The sequence below is a fragment of the Chamaea fasciata genome, unplaced genomic scaffold (genome assembly GCF_029207755.1).
Source record: "Chamaea fasciata isolate MVZ Bird 193981 ecotype frontalis unplaced genomic scaffold, bChaFas1.0.hap1 SCAF_3, whole genome shotgun sequence".
Taxonomy (NCBI): domain Eukaryota; kingdom Metazoa; phylum Chordata; class Aves; order Passeriformes; family Sylviidae; genus Chamaea; species Chamaea fasciata.
The window spans coordinates 95,978,577-96,002,938 of NW_027094088.1; positions in this window are offsets into that span (position 1 = coordinate 95,978,577).

The window sequence follows — 24,362 nt, forward strand, 5'->3', positions numbered from 1 at the left end:
ACATTACAGATATATTCTGGGTATTTTCTCTTGATTCTGGTTCCTGCATGTGTCTCTCCAGCTGAGCAACTTGTTTAGAGTCTTTCTAGTTTTTTTTTCTTGATCTCTTACTTAAAAAATAGCATCCAAAGGAGACACTTCACCTAAAGATCCCTGAACCCTGTGAACATAAAACCCCAGTTTTACTCTATATACAACATTGTTTTTAGATTTCTTACAATATCAGATGAGCTGGATTTTTTTTTTCTTGGTGAACATTTGTTTAAATATTTCATTTTCTTATGCTTTAGAAAAATGCATTTTCTATTTTAAAGTGATATATCATGTCTGGAAGTTAATCTATCACTATTTTAGAGTCTAAAGTTTGAAGAGTGAAATGGATAGAAAATGCATCAGTTACTCTGAGCTTTTTCTCCATTGGTTTGGGTCTTAGATATAATATTTGTTACAACTAGATACGCTTTATTTTGTCTCTTCAGTTAAGGAACAAACTTAGGGAAAAATGATAAAGTATTTTCCACTCACAACTTAAAGTAGCTCTTCCACTTAAAATCATAGACTTGTTAAGATTGGAAAAGACCTCTAAAATCATTGACTGCAGTTAAACTTCATATATTTATTATGTTTACATTTAATTTGTCAATAATTAACACATGAATAGGAAAAAAATTATTTTCTCTATATAAATACATAGGGAAAATAAAACCTGAGAAAAAAGTGTTTTCTCTCTTCATTTTATATCTGTGTCACTCAGACATTGGGCGTTTTAGCAAATTATCCCATAGCTTCTTTCTACTTCCCCAGAGAAGATGTGAGATGCACTTATGAAGTCTCAGATGAAATCTGGAGGGAAAAAATTCTTGGAAAGTTACAAGAAGGTCAGGCTGAAATACCACAGGGCCTGTACCTAAAAGATGGCAAACACAATGCTAAAAGTATGCAAGATCCCATTCTTGCATGTTATATACGTATCTACATGCTTTTCTCCAATATTATAAATTCTATTTTAAAGCTCTTTTTTTTTACAGGCATGATTGAATGCTAATTACATAGAATCTGTAAAGTTTTGTAATGTTTTGAAGGCCTTAATTTGCTTTGAGATATTTGACAATTTATTAAAAAGAAACGTAAATCTTACAGTCTTATGGTAAAAAAAAAGACCAAGATTACACCTTTCATGCTTACTTTAAAATACAAAAATGATTTTTTTAAAAAAATTTTGCTTTTGTACTATCATTGTACTGTGATAGGTGCCAGTGTTGATGAATGGATGTTAATTACTGGTGTATGCCTCAGCAAAACTGAATGAAAATCAATGTTAATGTGTCTTCACCTAAACTTTTAATAATGTGCCTCTGAAGGATCTGGCTGATGCCCAGCCAGCAACCTCTGCACAAACAGGTTAATTTATGATTCAAATGTATAACCACACAAATAGAAGTATATGCAGTTCAGGAGCAAACTAGCTGTAAATTTATACTAGAGAAAAATACTTATTTCAGCATTAAAAAAAAAAAAAAGAAAAAAATAAAAAAAAAGAAAAAAAAAGAAAAAAAATAAAGAAAAGAAAAAAATATGAATAATTTTCTCCCATCCTGTCTCTTTCAGTGGAAAATGCAGGATCTCTAAGGATTACACCAGTAGATGAGAATTCCAGACACGAATCACTCAAGCTCAAACTTACATGCTTTCTTTTGCTTTCATTTTGAAGGCTTTGGAAGAGAATTAACTTGTAAAAGTTAATGAATTTGTTTAGAAAATCTCTGATGAATGGACTACAACATTAATGAAATATTTTAGAAGAAAAATAAAAACACACTGATGCTGATTTTTCTCATATCACAAGCAGTTTACAGAAAACACTGATCTTACCATGTCCATGGAACTTTACATTCCAGGTATTGAAGACTTGGCGTGGTGAAAAGGAAAAGCAATACAGAAAGGTTATCTTTTAGAAAAAGAACCATTGAGGTGTCAACTGGAAGTAGTTAAATACTGAGATCAGGCTGAAAGAGACTTTTGAGGAGAGCATATTTATTATTATTGGAATTTTCATATATTGCCAAAGGTACTGATAAAATGAGGTCACAATAGACAAGAGGCACAAATGTGCAATTTCTTTTGTATCAAAATGACTCTCAAAGGCTTTCTTAAACAAGAGTGGAAGATGGTGCACTTATTCATTGAGTGTTGCTTTAGAATCCCAAGCAGGAAAACACAAGTAGCGCATAGCTGAGGAAGCCACATAACCCTTCCCAGAACATGCTGGTGTTGATCCCATGCATTTCACACTCCTCGGGAATGCAACCTAAGCTCAGTTAAACTGCCTTGGACTCCATGTCTTCAAAGTGAGATTCCTAAGGAAAGATATGGTAAAGGTCTTTAAGTTCTTGTTCACCTGCTCCATACAGCTCACAAAATAATTATAGTCTAGTTCTCATAACAAGAACTAGGAGTAGACAATAAAAACACCAACCAAAGCCCGTAGAGTAAACCGAATACCTTTTCACTGAGAGCATATCTATGCTCTGGAACTTATTTTTATACTTTATTGTCTGTTGCATGCCAAAAATATCAAAGGGAAATCAGACCCATTTGGATGAAGGCTGCATAGAAGGCTGTTAAATGAAGAACTGTGTATACAGTCTTAGCGTCCCTAAGTGAGCAATTCTCAGAAAGTGGGAAAGTGCTGGTAGAACTATATTTGCTCTCTTACAGTGGATCCTTAAGCTTCCTTTGGCAGTCAGTGTAAAACTGGTCAGATGGACCTTTGCTCTCACTCAGTACAGTTATTTTATATTAACTATCCTTTCTCTTTGTGCTCTTATCCTTCCTTTTGTGTGCTTTTTTTTTAGGGCAGAATTTTTCTAACTGACAGCCATATTGGACCTTTTTCTGTTAGTTTTTATTGATGAACAATTTTTTAAAAATTTATTTGTTCCTGCTTATGAAATTCAAGTTACCATTTATTGTTTGAAATTTTAGACTTATTTATGGATATCTTGAGAGGAAATATTATGTCACAGATAGCAAAATTAGAACTACTTTTTTTTTGTCTAATAGTAGTATGGCCATTTCATTTGGCATTAGAGCTACTGTCCATTTATTGAACTTTTCATTTTTGAAGGTGTGTATCTCTAATTTCTTGGAAGAGTGAAAATAACAATGTCCACTATAGCCAATAATTACTGTCCAAACCCCACATATTCATACTGAGGTTCTTGAAATATTTCTGTCCATTGTGTTTAGTTGAAAGGTATTGAAATAAATTGTTGTCAAAATGTGCTTTTGAGATAGACTTTTGAGAATTAAACTTCATCTTTAGGCTACTTCTGGCCTGGGAGAAGGAGGAAGACATGTTATTGACAAATGTAACAATTTTACAATTGCTTTTCAAAGAATTTTTAAAAATATTTCTATTTCAAAATATTTTATCACATCAGATTTTGATTGAATATATGAATTTTTTTCATAATTACAGGAAGCTTATTCTGCCAAGTTATTTATGCATTTCCAGCTCTCAAGAACTCTTACTGAGCTACAGTCAACATTACAGAGGGAAGTTTAGCAATTCATCTTGAATGCTGGTGCTAAAAACCCTTTTTAGAACATACTTAGAAAATTTACTTAATTTTAAATGTGTGCAGCTCATGAAACTTGATCTGGCAAATTTAGAATCTTTTTTTCTGAACCTTTGAGGGGAAACCACAGACATGTTTAAGTAGGAAGACCTGGAGGAAGATAAAGGAGGCATGGTTATTGTGTCTGTTATGCAATGTAGTCTCCCTGTCTTTCAAAACATTTAGGTCCTGATTTATCTCTAAATAATTCTTATTCAGTGTTTAGTAGATTTCAAATCACTTTGTGAAAGGGATCAAAATAGTTATCAGATAGAAGACAAGGAACTTATTTGTCCAAAATTATGCACAGAATAGAATACATATATCCTAAATTTAGTCAAGTCACTAAATGACACCAACTTTCTGAATTATCTTGTAATTGTAAATCAATTCCCAATTCTCGCTCAGTCATGCTGCAATGCTTTTAAACCCAGACCACAGAACTTTCTTGTTTTGTAAGGGTGGGGATTAGCAGTCTATAATGTGTCCATGATTCCTTATTAAGCAGTAATATTCATTATTGTTTTGGTTCAAAATATAAAATGCAGGTGGCTGATAAATCTGAGGGTTAACTGTGGCTTATAGGCCCAGAGTGTTTGGAAACCGTTTGTGTGTGAGTTTTTTACACAAATACATATGGCTGTACATATATCTATATATATGTCTATTTATGTGGATGTACATAAATATATGGATGTAAAGTCATATAAAACAGTAATACAAATAATGAGTAATATCTGTAAAGTTGTCAAGCATCGACTGGAAATCTCAGTATAAGTCAAAAGTATTATTAAAAGTTAGAAAAGATGATAGAGGGTTATTTTTAATATAAAACTGTTGGGTTGCTAAAATCTTGTTTCAGGTTTCTATAACAAATCTCTCATTGACAGTTTTACTTTTTTGTGATAACTCTGAGAATTTCTGACATTTTTGCAACTATTTTGTTAAACTTCTTTTGAGATTGTTGAGACATTATTAACTGTAGTCTCCTTTTAGGATTACTTAGGGACATCTTCTATTCCTCTTTAGTATAAGAATTCCAAAGGATAGTCAGTCTTCTACAAGGATTTCAAATCCCAATTTGCCTAATCTGAAGACACTACTGTCTTTTGAGATCACTTTTAAAACAATGGCACCCTGAGGCAATTTGCCATAAGCAATAGTGTCTGCAATTAGTGTCACATTCAATCCAGACCAGGAGTATAATGTGTTTTGTTTTTACAGAAACCTTATTGGCTATGTAACTCAAATTTATGATGATGTTTTAAGAATTCCCAAGTCATATACCCTGAAAAGGTCTGCATGCTCATTAAGAAAGAGTATTACAGTATCTTAAGGAATTTGAACAGAAATTGAATTTGTGTTTGAAGAACTTTGCCAGATAAATTTAACCTTTTTAAAAAAATGAAATTTGGTGGTGAAACAAGAGAGTAACATTTCAGTGGAATAAAGCAGTGGCTCAAGAGATGCTAGTATGTTCAGATGGCAGTACAAAGAACAGGTTAATTTCTATTATTGATAGGTTACTTTAACTGCTGTGGAAGCTGAAGTTTTTCATCAGGATTCCACTCTGAACGTCTGTGAAGAAATTCTCTTTCCTCACATGGGATATTTCTGTCCTTCTTGTTCTCATGTGCTCTCATGCAAGATGCACCCTGCCTTCTCGAGACTCTACCTGACCCAAGATGCAACACCCAAATTGATGCTTGGTATGCAAAGCTAAATGAGAGCATGCTGCTCTGCATATGCCAAAGTGGGTGTTTGGGTTTGAAACTTTCTTTGCTTGCAGTTCACACTGTCAAGTCTTTGTATCCTTACTGTTGTAGCTTTTGGTTGTGACTTTCACAGCCAAATAATCTGGATATGTAAATGATACCTTTTGGCAGGACACCACTTGGGAGAACATTACCACGACAAGAATTTAAGTACTGAGAACCAAAAATTAGCAGTGGAGAGACAATGTACAACTTTTAAAAGCTTTTTTCAGATGTATTTGAGTCCTTAAGTAATCTTATATTCTCACAGAGCAAAGCCAGACAACTTCGATCATTTTCAATGATGGATTAATTAACCTGTTTCATTATTTTGAGTGCAAATATGTTATTTAGCACTTAACAATAGGGGCATCGCCCATATCTGAGCTCCCAGCTCTGCTGTGGGAACTGACTGCAATTCTAGTCTGTGGTTTAGGAGACCTAATAGAGCTTACACTGAAATGAACAGAAAAACTTATCATGGTGTATACACAGTTGAACAACTTCCCTGGAAAGTCTCCTTCAAGTATTCAAAGGCAACAATAAGAGCCTTTCCTTCTCCAGGCCGAGCAACCCCAACTCTCCCAGCCTATATTCTTAGGATCTATAGCTTTTTGATAATTTTTGTGGCCTCCTCTGGACTTGCTCCAAGAGATCCTTGACTTTCCTGTGCTGAGGACTCCCGAACTGAATGCAGAACTCCAATTGTATCACCACAGTGAAGTAAAGGAGAGTCATTTCCCTGAACCTGCCAGTCATGCTGCTTTTTAAGCAGCCCAGGATATGGGTCTGCAAATGCACATTGCTGGCTCATATCCAGCCTTGCATCCACCAGCACTCCCAAGTCCTTCTCAGCAGAGCTGCTGTGGATCTGTTCATCCCCCAGCCTGGACTGGTAACTGGAATTGCCCTGACCCAGGTGCAGCACCTTGCACTTGACCTTATTGAACATGATGAGATTCCCATGGGACACGTCTCAATCTTGTCCAGGTCCCTCTGGACGCCATCCCATTCTTCAGGTGGTCTAGCCCACAATACATCTTGGTGTCACCTTCAGACTTGCTGAGGGCTCACTCAATCCCTATGTCTATGCTGCTTATGAACAAACGAAACAGTATTGGTCTCAATAAAGAGCCCTGAGGGACACCACTTGTCACTGATGTCCATTTGGACATTGAGCTGTTGACTACTACCCTCTGCATGTGGTCATCCAACCAATTCCTCATCCAGTGGACAGTCCATCCATCCCTCTCCAATTTAGAGAGATGGATATTGTGGTGTACCCTGTTAAAGGCCTTGCAGAGTCCAAATAAAATGTTTTAAATTGTGTAAAGAAAAAAGAAAGGTAAATGCCAAAGATCTCAGTCGAGATTGCACTTATCTATTTTAACATATTAAGAAACTTTTTTTTTTTTCCAACTGATGTTACTTCTTCTTTCTAGGTGCTTAGACCACATTTTAAGGCTCTTTAAAATCAGAAGTGGAAATGCAAGGGGAGTACTTCTGTCTGATGAGCAATATATGAATTCATTCATTTGGTATTTTCTAGGGTGCTTTAGTCCCGAGAATATGTGCAAGAACTAGTTACTGCATAAAAGTACTGTGAAATTAGCGGCATTTATATGTCATTTATTGTGTTCCAATGGTGATAAAATATGTTAATTTTGAGGAATCCACCAGTTGTGACCACTGTTGATAAAGTGCGCATTACACAGATGTCCATGGACTGGTACTGCTTCAGAAAAAGGTTAGCTATATCTTTCTCAAAGACTTTAAAAATTACATGGGCAGGGATGATAAAGGTAAGTCACTGTTGAAGTAAGAAACCAGTTCCTTAAAATATCCTAATGATTCATAGTCTAGTTTTTATTCCTATAAAAGGGTGTTGTTACTTGTAATTTCCCTTTGGAGACAAGAAAAGAATGAAAAGTAAAGGACTTACTTCAAGTGATAATACAAGCAACTTAGGTTTTACGTGTTTTGGCTTTTTTTTTGACAGGACTCAAGAGGAGAGAAAAAGTAATGTATCATAGCCTCAAGGGAAAGCAAACCAGCTGTCAGCTTGAAGGAAACATTGGTTAAATTATCTGAAATAAAGCTTTTGTTAGACCTCAATGGCAAAGAAGCTCCAGCATGCTTTTGCATACACAGATTCTATTACAAATTATCTTTGCACACTTATCTATGTACAAAGTGGGCCTATCTCGTGGGTTATATACATGGTCCTACCTCAACTGCTAAGTTAAGAAGACCCTTACTCTCTCAGCTCCGACCAGTTATCACTATCCTCAGTCAATTTCTTTATTTTTCTATCCTTTTTCTGTTGTCCTCCCTCAGCAGTACCATTCTTCTGCTTTAGCACTTTTTTGCACACTGTGAACAGTATACACTTCTGTACTTGATCACTCCTTTTTCCAGTTTTTCGTTCCCCCTAATCAAATCTCAGCAATCAATGAGCAAAATGCCAAGGTGATACAAGCCAGATACATTCTCAAAATAAATAAAATAAATCCAGATCATCTTCATCCTTAGTTTCTGAAACACTGATCCATACAAAGTACCCAAGAGAGGTGACTGCTTTTAATGTGAAAAGCTAATCTCTGTTTGCACGCTGTAAAGGATTAGGTCTGAGACATATTCAGCCTTGCCTCAAATATATGTTTCCTCTCTTACTTACAGATATTGGTCCACCCTAGGTGAGCCAAAAAACATGAAATGATGCAGCGCAGAACAGAGAGGTTTTTCATTCTGTTTGTCTTCATTTGGACCAAGCTTTATACTCTGTCCTGGGGAGCCACAGGCTAAGATTTTATCCAGGCCAAATGCCTGTTCTATTTTCAATGAGACTTCTCACATGCACTCACCACTTCCTTTTCGTTCATATCTTTCAACTCATATGCACTGCACATAATATCTGAATCTACCTGGGAGAGTCATGCTTTAGAGCCCATCAGCATGGTACCCTGCATTTCAGCATAGTCTGGCCAGCAGGTGAGGGAGGGGATTCTGCCCCTCTGCTCTGCTCTGGTGAGACCCCACCTGCAGGGCTGCATCAGCTCTGGGGTCCCAGCCCAGGAAAGACATGGACCTGGTGAAGCAAGTCCAGATGAGGTCACCAAGTTTTTCAGAGGGATGGAGCACCTCTCCTGTGGAGAAAAGCAGAGAAAGCTGAGTTATTCAGCCTGGAGAGGAGAAGGCTTTGAGGTGACCTAATTTCATCCTTCCAGTACCTGAAGAAAGCCTATAAGAAAGATGGAGAAAGAGTATTTACAAAGGCACATAGTGACAGGGCAAGGAGGAATGGCTTCAGACTGAAAGAGAGTAGGTTTAGATTAGATATTAGGAGGAAGTTCTTTACTGTGAGAGTGGTGAGGCACTGGAACAGGTTTTCTGGAGAAGCTGTGGATGCCACATTCCTGGAAGTGCTTAAAGCCAGATTTTATTGGGCCCTGAGCAACCTAGTTTAGTGGAAAGCAGCCCTGCCCATGGCAGTGGAGAAGGAACTAGATAATCCTAAGGCCTCTTCAAGCCCAGGCAATTCTATGATTCTATGAGAGCCTGTCTGCCACAAAATGCCCTTTGCAGATCATGCTGAGACATATCTTAGGCAATGGATTTCATTTTAGAAGTCTACCATTTGTTCCATTTGCTGAAGAAATTCCTAAAGCAATGCATAATCCATGATCAACCAACAAAGTAATTAATCAGGAGTTGCTGCTTGAATTTCAGTAACTAAATAGGCCATTCTCCTTCTAGGCTTTCTCAATTGCTGAATATTTACTCCTCATGCTGTAACAAATGTGTTCAGTATTCCTCCCAGCAGCATGAAAACTGCTTGTTGATATTTCTGGCACTTCTCTTTTGTGTATGTCCATTTGAACAATTAATTGTGTAGAGTGTACATAATTTCTCTTTGAGCATCAGAAAGGTTTATTCTCAGGCCACTCTCTAAACTATTGTTTTCTGGACCTTAATGAAGTTTAATGCCAGGGGAGCTAGTGTGGAAATAGGGTTCCAAATAATCTGTCTAAATTAGTCTCACAGCACCCAGAAATAAAACTGCCCCCCCCCTTTTTTTTTTTTTTGTTCTCAAGATTGCACAATGATATAAGTCAGCAACTGAGTCAGAAAAGAGATATCTCACAAAGAAGAGCAGCACATTAATCATACTGACAGTGAGAGCTGTGCTTCATAGATAGCAGCTCTGCTTACTGCCATTAAAATGAATACTCATCATTTTAGGTACAGACTGCATCCATGTCTAAGGGGGCAGTTGTTCATGGACAAGTGTTCTGAGCCAGAATGCAATCCATAAACTTTTGAAAGAGGATCATCCAGGCCCAAAAAGCATCCTTTGAAAGCAGAGCAGGTCTTCATTCAGGGACTTTGTTTTGTAACCACGGAACTGGATCTTCCACAATTTTTCCAAAGATTTCACCTTCACTTTTCTAAATCTACAGCAAAACAATTTATTCCACCTTTATTTTTCAGATTTCTGCATTATCCCGAACCATGAGCTATATCCAAAGTCTGTAATCACCCAGGCTCCATGAGGGCAGAAGCACACTGCCATCTGCCAAGCACTGGCAAATGTATTGCCTGTCTCATTTTGGGATTTTACAGACCTATTACTGTTTTAGGCCACACAGGGCACTTCTGTGGTGAAAGCAGAATCTTTCTCTGTACAGGGCTGCAGAGAACCAACCATTGTAGGTTTGTGTTAATGCAATGGGCTGATATTTAGAATGACTTATTGAATGGGATAAGGATTCCAGAAGTGTCAACAATGGTTCTGCTCACACCAAGGTGATGCTTCACACAGTCAAGACCCATTTCCTCACCCACCTAAAAGGTAGACTGAGACGTGCCTGCCCATGAAGGAACTAAAAATACAGACTCTTGCATAGAAGGGTCTCAAAACCAAAAGATTCTTGGGTTTTTATCTGATACTGTCTTGGAGTAGGGATTGTTGATACAACCAAGAAGCCTTTCATTTCTACCAGCGCCAGATTGTGGCTTTTGTGCAGCTGACTGTCCATAAGCGCCATCTCATCCTCAGCTGTCCTCATGTCTCCTCAGTGAGCGTGTCCTCATCCCACACAGGATATGAATTGTTACAGCTCACAGGCACGTAACCATGACCCTCTAACCTGAGCAACTTCCTCTACAGGCCACCAGCTCGGCTGCCCAAGGAGATGGCCGGTACCCTTCATCCACTGACAGGGAGAGCTGTTCTCCACAGCATGAAGGGGATATGGTGCTTTCTGCTCAAGCCGCCTAAACCTTGCTAAGTGGAATATGTTCCATTTGTTCAAGGAGACAGAATCTTTCCTCTGGCTATCAGTGGTTCTTTTATCCTGTTCGCTCTGTACAACTCAGGTGTCCTAGTAGATACTGCTGAAGATCCATTTGTCTCAGAAGCAGCTCTGCTATTTTCACTAAAAATATTCCCAATAAAATCCATTCAAATATTAAAAAAAAAAAAAATCTGCAGCATTTTTTAAATATAGCAAAATTATAAGCAATTGACCTACCACCCTCCTTTTAAGCAATTTAAGAACTTCTATAGTAAAAATTACTCTTAGTTCCCCATGTAACAAAATACATCTTCTCTGTGCACCACATGTAATATGCTGTGAATCTTCCTTCTTCTTTGTATTGAACTATGCCTCATGCTTTTTTTTTTTTTTTTTTTTTTTTTTTTTTTTTTTTTTTTTTTTTTTAAATCTGTTTTCCTTCCCATTTTTTAAAAACTGTTTCTTTGGAGATCCCTTAAGTTGAAAATTCATTGGAAGTTATACCAAGATTTTTTTTAGCTTACCTACTGCTAATCTTAATAATTTAGTTGACATGCAGTTTGATCTTCAATAATGGAAGGTGGATTCTGACTCTTGGTGAATACTTTGCACCTGGCCTCCTACTCTAATGCATGCACACAAAGGGTTGCATTGAACTCAAAACCACTAGATACATCTGTGTTTAAACCCATGGTTAGGCTGCTAAAGAAAAGTGATGTGAGAAAAGTTCTCTTCCAAGAACTAAATGGTAGGCACGTAGACTTGCACATTAGAATGGGTCATAATGTGTAGTTTATTCCTGAGAAAAATGTCAGAAAAAAAGTAATGTTTAGAAAATATACAGCACGAGGATAAACAAAGATCTGAGTTTTAAAAAATCAGCAATTTGACAAAGGTTCAGACTTGAGGGAAAGCAGTAAACACTTCCATCAGATGTTTAATTCTAGTTCACAAGATCGTAATTGAGATATTTGTGAAAAATGTGTTAATCACAATTTTTTTTTCTACCTGTATATCTGTAAAAATAATGAGAAACAAAACAAAATCAAGTAAGATTGTAGTTTTCAAGGAACTACAAAAATTTTCTGTAGGATCTACCCCATTATAAATCGATTATGTTTGAATTTTCATTAGGCATGTCGCAGACATTCTGTTTAGCTAGATTAAATTTCTGAGCAATCTGCAAGGCAGTTAGGAGCAACTATTAAAATGACCACGTAAAACAAACAAAAAATACTTCTCTTGTTTGAAATACACGTATGTTAAAAATGAAGGAACACCTCTTTTATGTGTACTTCCAATTATACAGAGAAAAATCCCTGATGATTTCAGGAAAGAGCATATGGTCTGCTTGATTTTTTTATCCTATTTTGAAACTCAAAAAACCAGTTATCAAATGTTAACTACTAATTTTGCCTCCACCTTTTAATTTATGAAAGCATTCTGTATACAGATTAATTTTACTTGCTTTGTGTTTACTATTGTTTCATTTGTTAATAGACAAAAAATTGCAAAAGCTTTAGGACTGATACATAACACAGTTTAGTCCCACATTCATAAAAAAAGAAAGAAGCCAAATACAACTTGATAGAATTCAATTCCAAAAATGTTTCTGAAAGTCTCTGCAGTGCCCTTTCAGCAACTGCACATTCAAGAAGCTATTTCTCTTTCTTCAGCAATCAGAAAATACCTCTGCCACAAAGTTTTCCTCAGTGAGGGAAGGCTGCTTTCTGCAGTGATGTCAACAAATAACTGCTGTTCTTCAAATGCTGACCTTTAAAAAGCACATTATTAAAACTAATACATTATCTTACAGAGACTGTAGAGCAAGCAGGAAAGAGGATTCTCTTTACTAGAAGAGATACCATTGCTCTTCACCCAATGCTTCCAAACTTTGTGAAAGTGCCAGTTTTTCATATTTAGAACTGCTCTGAACTAGCCTTGTTTGCCATGCCTGGCTAGGCGGATCTGCACTAAGGAGCAGGTTTTTTCCCATTCCCAGATGAGCTGAGTAGCACAGCTGGTTGAAGACAGTTAATTGCTCTTCATGATGATTAGAATGTTGTTAGGGTTTTCTCAGAGGGAGAGAAAAGAACATGCATGTGGTTTGAAAGGTCATGGTGGAAACAAGATATAGCAGGCACGAGATAGTGTTATATTGACAAGTGTTTATCATAAGAAAACACACTTGGCATTAAAACCTGCTAGCTCTTCCAGTTGATTACAATGTAATATAGTTTCATAAAACAACACTATGATTATGTGTCCCTTTGTAACATCACTTTTTTTTTTCTCCTCTGCAGAAGATTTCCATTATTGTGGTTTAAAAGCAATGCAAATATGCTAGAAAGGTCTTAAAAAACCAACCAGTTTGTTACCCTCATTAATTTGCTTCTGAAAGTGAAGTATGATGTTTTCTAAACTATCTTTTCTATATACATAGAAACCACATACATGTTATATTCATTTTTATTTTATCATATACAGTCATTAGTAAGTCTCACACTTACTGATTCAGCCATGGATTATGCTTTATAAAAGGGATGTATTTGAATTGCCTGAACCAATGTTGAGAACTTGGCTGCATTTGATTCCCTCCTCAATATCTAGGCACAGTGGTCCATCCAGTACAAGTACTGGAAAATTTCACTCATGGTCTGATGGATAAATGCAGATCAGTGGATAACTGACACAGTCTGATGGATAACTCCAGAATACGTGCAGTAGAAACAAGTTATGAAAGTGAGGAGTAAGATATTGATATGATTATCCCATATACAGTAAAAGGGTAACTTCTGTAAATAGGCAGGACCTCTTAATTCCATTTGACCATCCTACACACTAAAAAAGGCTGGTTGCTCTATCCTTGCCAGATGTTTATGGTGTATCACATCTGCTTTTTCTCCAGGATACCACAGAATCCAGCAAAATAAAACACAGTCTTTCATCCTGGCCAACAAATTCCAGCAAACATAAAGGAAATTCAAGGTCATCCTTTCAAGCGTGTTTGTTCAGTCGTGCCTGTTTTAATTGCTCTTGATTCTCTTTGTCTCCAGATACGAGTATTTACTGAGCAGGTTTATCTACTTTGTCCTGAAGGTTTCCCTTAGGCTGGCCAGGTTTTCTTAGTACTAACATTTCTAGGTTTTCCCATTCCTGTATTCCTGGAAGGTTGTACATAAATAATTCTGATGAATCCATACAACATATTATGAGCTGAAAAAGAGACACCTTTGTATACTATTTCCAATCTTCACAGGCTTTATTGTCTCATGACTGACACTTCACAAAAACAAACCTGTTTTCTGTGACCACTTAGGTTAACACCACAGAAAAAACAGGCCAATTGTTCTCAAAGGATGAAAATTAGAAATTGTAGGTGCATGACATTTACGTCACCTTGATATGAGAGATGAATATCTAAAAAATATAGAAATGTCATCTTTCTGGGTCTTCTTTGAGACTGTACCACATTTTTTGTTTATTTTGGTGTTTCTTTATTTAATTTTTTTAAAAGAAATAATTCTTTTTACCAAGGCAATAGTTGTATTTAAGCAATAGCATTAACAAAATACTGACTTTCATTGCTGCCAGATATTCCAAATGCAATTCCATTTGGATTGTGGATTTAGTGAAGCTTTATTAAAAGAAATAGCCTCCAAGTTCCTTTGCTCTACATGTATTTAAAGACCTGCAGGTGTTAGGACCAAAAATGCTGTGGTTCTGCTGTCAGAGAAAACCCACAGGAAAATTACTGATGATGTATCAACTAAAACATCCTAATGATAATAGTTCAAAGTGGAATGTTCAAAATATGATCATTTGCATTGAAAAAAAAACAAAAACCCAATGATGTATGACCAATCTCTTATATAAATTACTAATTATGTTCGTTTAGCTGTTAAACTGGAAAATTAAGGTTGAGAGAAGAGTAAGTTCGCCAACTTAAACCAATTTAAAAACATAAAACCAATTTTTGTGTCATCAAAACAAAGAATAAATAATTTCCCATAAAAATGGTTCACAGCCTCAAAAACATTTGATTTGATGACTTTGCAACAACAACAAAAAAGTTACTGAAAAATCATGCTGTGATTCATGGAACTTTTCATGGGCGACGTGCAGTTCTATATAAACACTGGCTTCTTTGTCCTGTCTTTTGATTCTTCCTCAGATTAAGCAGGAAATGTGTGTGTGTGTGGGGGGGGGGGGTGGAGTTCAGCCAACGTTTCAGAAAATCAGAATTTAATCTGGTTTGTGGCAGATTTGTCTTCCATACCTTTTCTCTACACTGTTAAACTGAATGCATACAACTCAGCCTTCAAGTCTTTTTCCTTGTAGCTGTATGTAGAAGAAATTATGCTATTAGTTCTAAAAACACAGAGTTCAACAGGTCAAATTCATCTCGAGGGTGACTTTGACTTCAGTGAGAATGCCACAGGGAGACATTGGCTCAGCGTGTCTCCCATGTTTACTAATCACAGGAGCAGCAGCAGTCCTCTCCATTTGAGCAAGGCTGCACAGAACTTTCATTACAAAGTAACAAAGCGCAGCTAACTCAACTTTGAATTTAGTTATGGTTTCATTAAAATTTTGCAAAGTTTCTGACTGAGCATGAATTTTTATAGTGGATGCTTTATGGATTCAGCTGCGTTTCAGTGTGCATTTTAATCCTAGACTCACAGTGAAATACAAAGAAATGCAAATAGCAAACAAACTTCGATATAAATGCCAACAAGAAAAATGCTTGAAATTTTTCAGCTCTAATGCTGCTAACACTGACCTCATCCTACATAATTGTGCTTTTTAACCAGATTCTTCTTTCCTTCCTCACTGGGTGGAGAAGGAAAGGTTGGTTATCTAAATGCAGATTCCTAGGTTAGGAATGTAAGTTCTTATATAATTAAAACCTTTTGGTGAATACTAAGTGCACTAAAGCTAGGAATTGATTCCTGTTTTGATGGCCTGAATCACGAGTGTCCCTAGCCTGTATAGTATCTGCATTGTCAGATACTGTAGAGTGCCCTGGAGTTGCAGTCTACAGTACATTGTGTTGTCCTGGTCCTCAGATATACCCTGTTTGCATCCAAAGCTGGACATAGACCTGCATACAGACTCTGCCTGTACACCTGTGTTTCCTTGGGATGTGTGAGGAACCACAAAGGCAGGAGCTCTGTGCCTGAATCAGGACTCCTTGCCTCAAGGGCAAGGGCTTGAGGTCAGTTCTGTTATGTGCACTGCAGTGCTATGTCTTGGAATCAATGAAAAAGCAGGCTCAGCCTACAAGAAGTAAAGGATATCAAGGCACCTAACATTTTGTTGTGTGGATATTCCATACTGTGTACAGCCCAACTCAAGAAGTGTGAGGATAATGGGAAACAGTACTTGACATATCAGCAGACCTCAGAACACTATGTACAACACTCCGTGAAGACTCTGCCTTGCCTCTGAAAGATTTTTGTATTCTCAGAGAGGCTGTTTGACTCCACTAAAGTAATTGCATCGTCTGGCTTTTAGTAAACTAGCATAGAACATTATTCATCAGTATGTACCACGTATGGAGGTATGTATTTACTCACACACATATATGTGTATGTGCACATTTAGTACTGGTGTCTCAAAAACTCCTTTTCAGATGAAATACACAAAAAATTATTTTACATTTTATCAGATCTCTTTAGGACTTCTGAGGCTCTGCCTGAAGACATTGTAACATTACCCAAGATTCACTGACCTTCTAAAGAAGTGTAATAATGTGCAGGAACAAATCTTGCTACTAACACAAGACTACATGCACAAATTTTTCTGGCCTGCTTCTCCAGTTGAAACCAACAAGTAACCTCAACACAGTATCAAGGACATCTCACAGAAATAAAAGACACGTATCATGTGAAATCATTGTAGTAGTCTGGAACCACTCTGTATCTTTAAGTGGATATCTATCCTTTCCTTTTTTGCTGGAGTCTGTATATGTACACAGATCCCTTGGTAAGGAATCAATAGGAGGTTGAAGATGCTGCTTGCTACAGGGAAGAGTGTCCTGTGGGACTTCTTCAGCACAGCACTCACATTTCTGTTTTAAAGGAATAGGCAGGGAGCAGGTTTCAGTTGGTTTAGTGCACCTTCAGTTGTGTTCGTATCTGCCGTGATCCTATTCTCTAGAGGCAAAAGCAAAGCTAACTTTGTTTCAAACATTGTGCCTTCTGAACTTTTTTTCTCAACCCTAAAGCCAAACCAGAGGCCTCAAGAGATCTGTATCAGTGAACTTTACATGTTGTGCATCCCTCTTGGCAGGGACATGTAACTCTGGAGGGGGCTGACTCAACCAAAACAGAAATGGCCTAAATGCCTACTTTAAAGAAAATATAGAGTTAACCTCAGCAGCAGAGCATTTGAGAACACTTTCATGGTTGCCTAGCAAAAGGCTGTACTACTTGAGAAAAGGTATGTAGTCGATAGTGCAGTGCCTACATCATATTTTACTTTCAGGAAGCAAGTTCCAACACACCACTGGTGTAAAAACCCAGCTGATATTTAGCTGGGTTGATATTTAGGGAATACTCATTCAAAATTAGAAATGATAGTAAACAGCCAGCAGTTTCATTTCTTGCTTTGGGTGTTACAAGGAGGACAGCACACATTATGTATTGCTGTTCAGGTCAAGAACTGCAACATCACGACTGGCCCCAAGAAAGGCCAGAGCCCCTGTGAGCTCTGGGGGATGTCACTGTCCATTGATAGTGTGTGGAAGATCCTCGGGCACTGGGGCAATTACACACAGCTTCATAACTCATATATTTGCTGAAGGTCTCAAGCATGTGGTTGCTGTTCATGTAGTCAGCATGAGGGCATATTTTAAATAGGGATGCATTTCATTTCTACTGCAGGTATGGATTCAGCAAAACCATTGTGGTGACAGCAAAGTTTTGGGATGTTCTTTTGCAGTGGTCAAAAATTATTCCACTTTGACATGAAATATCCCAGCCTGTACTGATTGTGCTAACAGAACAGTGTCTCAGATGGCAGCATGACTACTGCTGAAGGCTCAGGCACATGGATTCCACTGTATATGTGGAATTTTCTATCATTTAAGAAAAAAAAATTTTAAAATGGTCAGTTTTATGCAGGAATATGGTAAAGGCTGTACAGTCGCATTCAACAAAACCATCTGCTAAATTCATGCAGGATTCCCAAATGGCTTTTCAGAGCAGCCTCCAGACGTTCCTTTTTTACACCTCTCTGCTGAGATTGTCCAACAGGCACCATTCATCTACTGTGCTGGCACCAGCTCCTGCCTGGAGTCCTCCTCCTTCATATGTCCCCTTGGGTGCTCTCCCAGCTCAATCCCAAAGATAACAAAATTCAGCCATGCATCCTGGGTACCTGATAGGCATTTATCATAGAATTATAGTCAGAGAATCAGTTATGTTGGAAAAGACCTCTGAGATCACCAAGTACAATCATTAATCCAGCACCACCATGTTCACCACAAAACTATGTCCTGAGGTGCCACATCCACCTTTTGAACACTTCTAGGGGCAGTGTTTCCCTGGGCAGCTTCTTCTAATGCCTGACCACTTAGCATGCATTAATTACCACATTTAGTATATCTGACTCTATTCCTGCTTACACAAGCAGCTACAGCTTTGCAGTCATTTTGGACTTGCAAATGATTCACGTGTCCTACAAATTGCTTGATACAATTTTGAGTTTATTGTATGTTTTTCATGAAAAAAATTGAACCATAGCATTACACTAGTGATGAGGTTAGAAAGTATTGGCTGGTCTTCCCTTCCACACTGCTGTAAGATACAGTATTGTAATATCATAGTGTAGATGGCCCACCTGTGGTTTCTGTAGACTGAGCCCATTGAGTTTCTCATGTTTCTACAGGAAATTGAGAGGCTACTAGGACCCAGAGGCAGTCCTGTACTCCTACCTCAGAAAAATGTGATTTTCCAGGGAGACAAGAATAATGCATGTGCCACAGTTCTAACACCACAATAACTAGTATAAATACATAATAATGCAAAAGAGAATCTTGGATTTTTTTCTAAACTGTAATAAAATTTCATAAATGTTTATTTGAATCCAAACAAAGCCACCATTCAAAGCTGATATTTTAAAGCAATTTCCAGAACATCTGGTTGATAGCTAATTTCCAACTTTTCCATTATTTTTTTCCTTTTGAGAAGAACACTTGATTCAAGTGTTGCTTGTCTCAGTAAAATCTGATGTATGTAGTATAATCAATGGCAAGGTTGTCAGAGCATATCTCCAGAGTTCATGGCCAACAACAATCATGGTATGAATCAGTGACAAAGAACAGTACATGCAGTACACCGGGAGTTCCAGAAACACAAAACCCCTAAGTCACACACTCAAGAGCTGAAAACAAGAGTATATTGACAACTCTGCTACCGGAGGTATCATGTACAAATGCAACTCAACTGTGAATTTAAAGTGCATTGTAATTACAATTTTTTTCTCAAAACATTTAACATTTATGATGTTGGAGAAAAAAACACAGGGATGTAATTAAAAGTGTTTTTAACTAGTTTTTTTTTTTTTTTTACTTGTTATCCTGTAGATGTAACTGTTCATTTCAGTGAAAATGAACTAGATACAAAATAAAGAATATTTGAATATCTGTGCCATCCATGAAAAAGAAGAGACGGTTCTGCTTCACCCAAAATTATGAGCAAACAACCTACAAACCAGAATCAAAACTTCTCAGTTACAAGTGTGTCTTTATACAGCTTCAGAAACTTCACCTCAAAACACAACTATGGTAAAAGCTTTTAAAAAGCCAGTCTCAGGGAGAGAAGGCGTCAGAGGAGATACATGAATGATGGAACAGTGCAGACACATGCAACAGGCTAGACACAATGCTATTCCTCTCTTAAACTCTGAAAATCACAAGTCTTCATAAAGTAGAACTCCAGTCTAAATTATTTCAAAACACTTGCCAGTGAAATTTTGTTGAATTTATATGAATGAGCAAAAGTAATCCACATGTGCTTATGTTCAGCTCAAGTGATAAATGGAGAAATGAACATATGTCTGAGCACATACAGAACCATACAAAGATTCTCAGCAACACAACCATCACAGTTATGTCCAGCGTTCTGGAAAGCAGTTACATTTTACTGCATCTTACCTTGCACCTAAATAATGTAGGTTGGGCTCTCTAGTCTTCAAAGAAATTACCAGAAAATGACTGACTGGTGTTTTATCACATTTTATTTCCTGTTTATTTAGAGGGACTGTCATTACAGAAATGAAAATTGCAATATAAACCTTCAATAAAAATGAACATAAAAATGAAAAACATCAGTGCAAGGAATGGAAAGCCTTGATAATTGCAACATGAACTTTCTCTATATGAATCCCTTTACTGCCCAGACTTTGTGAAAACAGCCTTATGGTAGTACTAGAGTGGTATATATTTATCATGTACTAGAAATTTAGAGGGCAAAATAGATCTGTTTGTTTCAGTCAAACACTATAAATTGTACCTACAGTTGTACACAATTGTGTGCATACACCTGACACACAAGTGTCAGCATTGCCTATTGTTAAATAACTTCATTGTCAGAGATTATGGAATTCCTCATAGCAACAAAATATAATTGTCCTCTCTGGCTGTGCAATTAATCACATTCAAGTGCACAAAAATAAAGCAACAACAGACGAGGTCTAGATGATTTTAAGAGTTTCTTTATTTATAAAGTAGAAGGACCTTTAACCACCTTTAAGCAAACAATGTTTTTTGAACAAGTATACATGAAATCAGTCTAGCTTGCAGTAGCTCACAGTTTCCCCCAGCGCTGTAGAACACTTAGATAAAACAGTGTGTCCAAAAGCCACCTAATGGAAGTGAAGTCAGCAATTCTTATCTCCTAGTACGTAGATTTTGACCAAGCTTCCAACAGGTTGTTTCATTTTCTGAAGTCCATGGGACTGATTCATGTGCTTTGTCTGAAGGTTGTGAATATGGCGGAATGGAAGAGCCATTGCTACTCATTCCTGCTCTTACTGGTGGGCTAACTGGCAAACCTCGAAGCCCCCTTTTCTTTTTTGCTCCAGTTTTCTGAGTTCCTGTGACTCTTGATTTTTTGTAGTGACACAGTCGCAGTAAGAGGCATGGAGGAAAGCCCTCACCTTGTCTGCCTGTGCTGCAGGCTGCTGCGGATAGGGCAGGGAAGTGGGTTTCAGACATTTCAGCTCAACGGCACTAGACTCCAAAGGAGTTTTCCACCTCCTGGGCAGGTGTTCCAGCCACTGAACTGCAGTATGAGAAACAGGGATTGTGTTCTCTTATCTAAAAATAAAGGTAACTGAGGGCACTCTGAATTGCTCCTCAAAGGCAAAGCTCCCACAAAAATAACACAATGTAGCTGATTTGAGGTACAAAATGAGGACGTGCACCTACCTATAGGCAGCCTAACCTGAGCACTGGAAAAGGGGTCAAAGTGCCCATCATGAAGTGTTGCAAATCCTTTGCTGGGGATAGGGGTCAGCCTACAGTCACACCTGACACGCTAGTCAGAGTGATGTGGCTGGAGAGGAGCATTAACCTGGGTAACACAAATCAAGGCAGTGCATTCCTGATTTCTGCCTCCCAGCCCCACTGAAGTTTGTCTTTCATATTCAGTGCTTTAGACCATGAAGTAGAACAACAAAGATCATCTCATGCCAGTTGTTTACGCCACATTCTTAGGCCAATAAAACTCCATTATTGTTAATGCAGGCTTTCACATTAATGATTGGGCCTGCAGAGTTTATGGTAGTGCTACAAGCTACAATATTTTGATGAAGATTTACTTGATGCTTCTACAACTGCACTGTATATTTTGTTATCTCACATTTCCACATGGAGCCATTAAAACTATATATATGTCCCATCCAGAGAGTGGGTAAGTAAACAAGTTTCAAAAGCTTGTTTCTTCTTCTTAAGGCCAGGTCTGTGAGTGACCTTCTTGCACTTCAGTTCCATGGAGATCATACACTGCAGCTCCTGCTTTAGATCAAACATGAAGAAAAGGGGAGTTAAGCTTACCTGCTCTGTGAATAGAAAATACTTCTATTCAGTGTAATTACTCTTGGTCAGAAAACATCCCCTGCACTTTTCCACTTTTAGATGTCTTTTCTTACCACATAAAGTGTTCCTTTTCCCTCTCCAGTAGCCTGTATCGCTGAAAAAAATGTATTTGCTACAGGGCATTAGGAAATATATTCCCAGATTGCTAAGAATTCATTTTTGTTTGCTTGGAATAAAAGCACAAGAACAAATACAGCTAGATTAAAATGAAAAGCATTGCTACAAAGCAGAAAGCACATATAGTGGTTTCTCTTCAGTAGAATATATACCTTCAGCAGGAGACCTGATGGGATTGCTTTAGGCAATAGCCTCAACTAGTTTCACTCTTTGGAACTTTTATGTTAATGGGGCTGCAGTCTTCATAATGCTATACAGTGAACCTTGGCTTTCAGTGCTGCTAACTTTTGGTAGGCAGGGACAAGATTTAAAATCATACATGGTAAAGTCACAGTACAATGAGTTTCCTTCAGAAATTATCTTTTTAAGTATAATATAAAACCCTAGGAAACATTTTGGATGTCCATTTTATCAGATAACGTTATTTGGACTGTTCCAGTCATTGTTTTTTGGTGGGGTTTTTTTTTTGTTGTTGTTGTTGTTGGGTTGTTTGTTTGGTTGGTTGGTTCTTTGTTTCTTTGTTTGTTTTCACAAAACTGGGAGTCTCTCACATCATTCAGTCCCAGAATGGATAAGACAAATAGCTGCTGCTGCTTCTTTGCAGCCAGTCTGGGGACTGCAGGAGCCTGGCTGGGTGTACAAGCAGTGGGAAATATTCACCTTTGTGCAATGGCTCTGTTTGCAGGCAAGGAATGACATGTCATGTGGAGGAGACTCCTCATCTCATTCAGTCTCTAGATTTTCGTTAGCACTACATGAACCTCCCCACTTCAGTCTTTGTGGTATAGCCATGTCCATGTGCATGGTGGCTTTTTGTCTGCCCGTAAGATGAGACAATTTTAAAAATTAACAGAAGAGGTACTACTCCAGAAAATAACTTCCATTCTCAGTGGCTGCATCATACACATTCTTTTGTTTACTGCAGGCACATAACAACCTTAAATCATAAACATTTTTTGTATTTTGGTACTGTTTTAGAGATAAACTTTTGTATTAGTTATAATTTTATTCCCTTACCTAAACCTTAAATTTTATTAAAAATATAAACAAGGGTTTAGGAAAATATTGGAGGTGAAATCACAGAGCTGATACTAGTTTAATAAGGTGGCAGTAACATGTATCTTTTAGTTATCTAAGGAGAACAGAAGAATAAATTTTTACCCAATGTTTTCCAACATGAAATGTCGACAAACAGTATTAATTTAAGTTAGTAAAATATTTTATTTCCCAAAATACTGTCTTAAGCAGTAACTGTAAAATTAATTGCAAACATCTCATCTGTTGTAAATGCTACAATTACTCCATTCACTATGATTTTTATAGCACCCCTGTCCCATTACTGCTCTATTGCACTTTTCCAAACTTAATTTAGAAAAAATAAAGAAGAAAATTTACTGCAGAAAATATTAAGATAGCTAATTTAAGAAACAGAACAGCTTTTCATTAGCAGTCATATGACTGGTATTCATGACTTACTTGTAATTATATCAGAGATAATACATTGCAGTTAGAAAATTTTCTAATTGGCTTTAATAAGAAAGAATAGACAAAGTAGATGAAAAGAACTGAAAAAAATGCTATTGGTATCATTAGCTAAAATGAACAAGAGCCTCCCAACTATCTGCTTGGTTATCTTTAGCATCTCCAATTGTAAGAACGCAGATCTATTAAAAGTGCCCCAAGTCTGAGTACCTATTACTCACAGCTAACAGTACATTTCAGTGTCTCATGCTCTCCCACTGAGTAGGTACACAAAAAACTGGGAGGAAACATGGCCAGGAAGGCATATTAATTCATAAAGAATATCATCCTCAGTATATTCATTGGGGAGTGTTTGCTAGGAGCCGCCAATTGCTCTTGGTGGACAGACTGGGCACCAAGGCATTGATTAGGCATTGATCTCTGAGATGGTAAGAAATTGTATGGTGCATCACTGGTTTCTCCTGGGTTTTATTTTTCTCTGTCTCTCTCCTGCTCTCTTTCACTGTATTACTATTATTATTATTATTATTATTATTATTATTATTATTATTGTCATTGTTATTGCTATTATCATTGTAGTTCCTTTTAAAATTTACTTCCTGTATTAAACAGTTCTGAACTTACCTGTTTTACCTTTTTTTTTTTTTCTTCTCCCCATCCTACAGGGTGAAGGTGGAGGGAAGTGGCAGAGTGAACAGGCAGCTGTGTGGTGCTCAGTTACTGGCTGGGGTTAGACCATGACAACAAGCAGAAATTGCAGATGCCTTAAATCTTTTGGTCAGTACCTTGTTCTTGGAACACGCATGTCGGCATTAAGTGCATTGAGACCCTGAGCAGGCCAGATGTTTGTGATAGATCTGCTTAGGCTTCTAATAGTGACCTCTTAAAAGCAATTTTTTCTTAGAACTATAGTAGGATCAATATCTTTAATGACAAATCTCTCCAATTGACAAAGTATACAGCTGTATACAACAAAGTATACAATTGA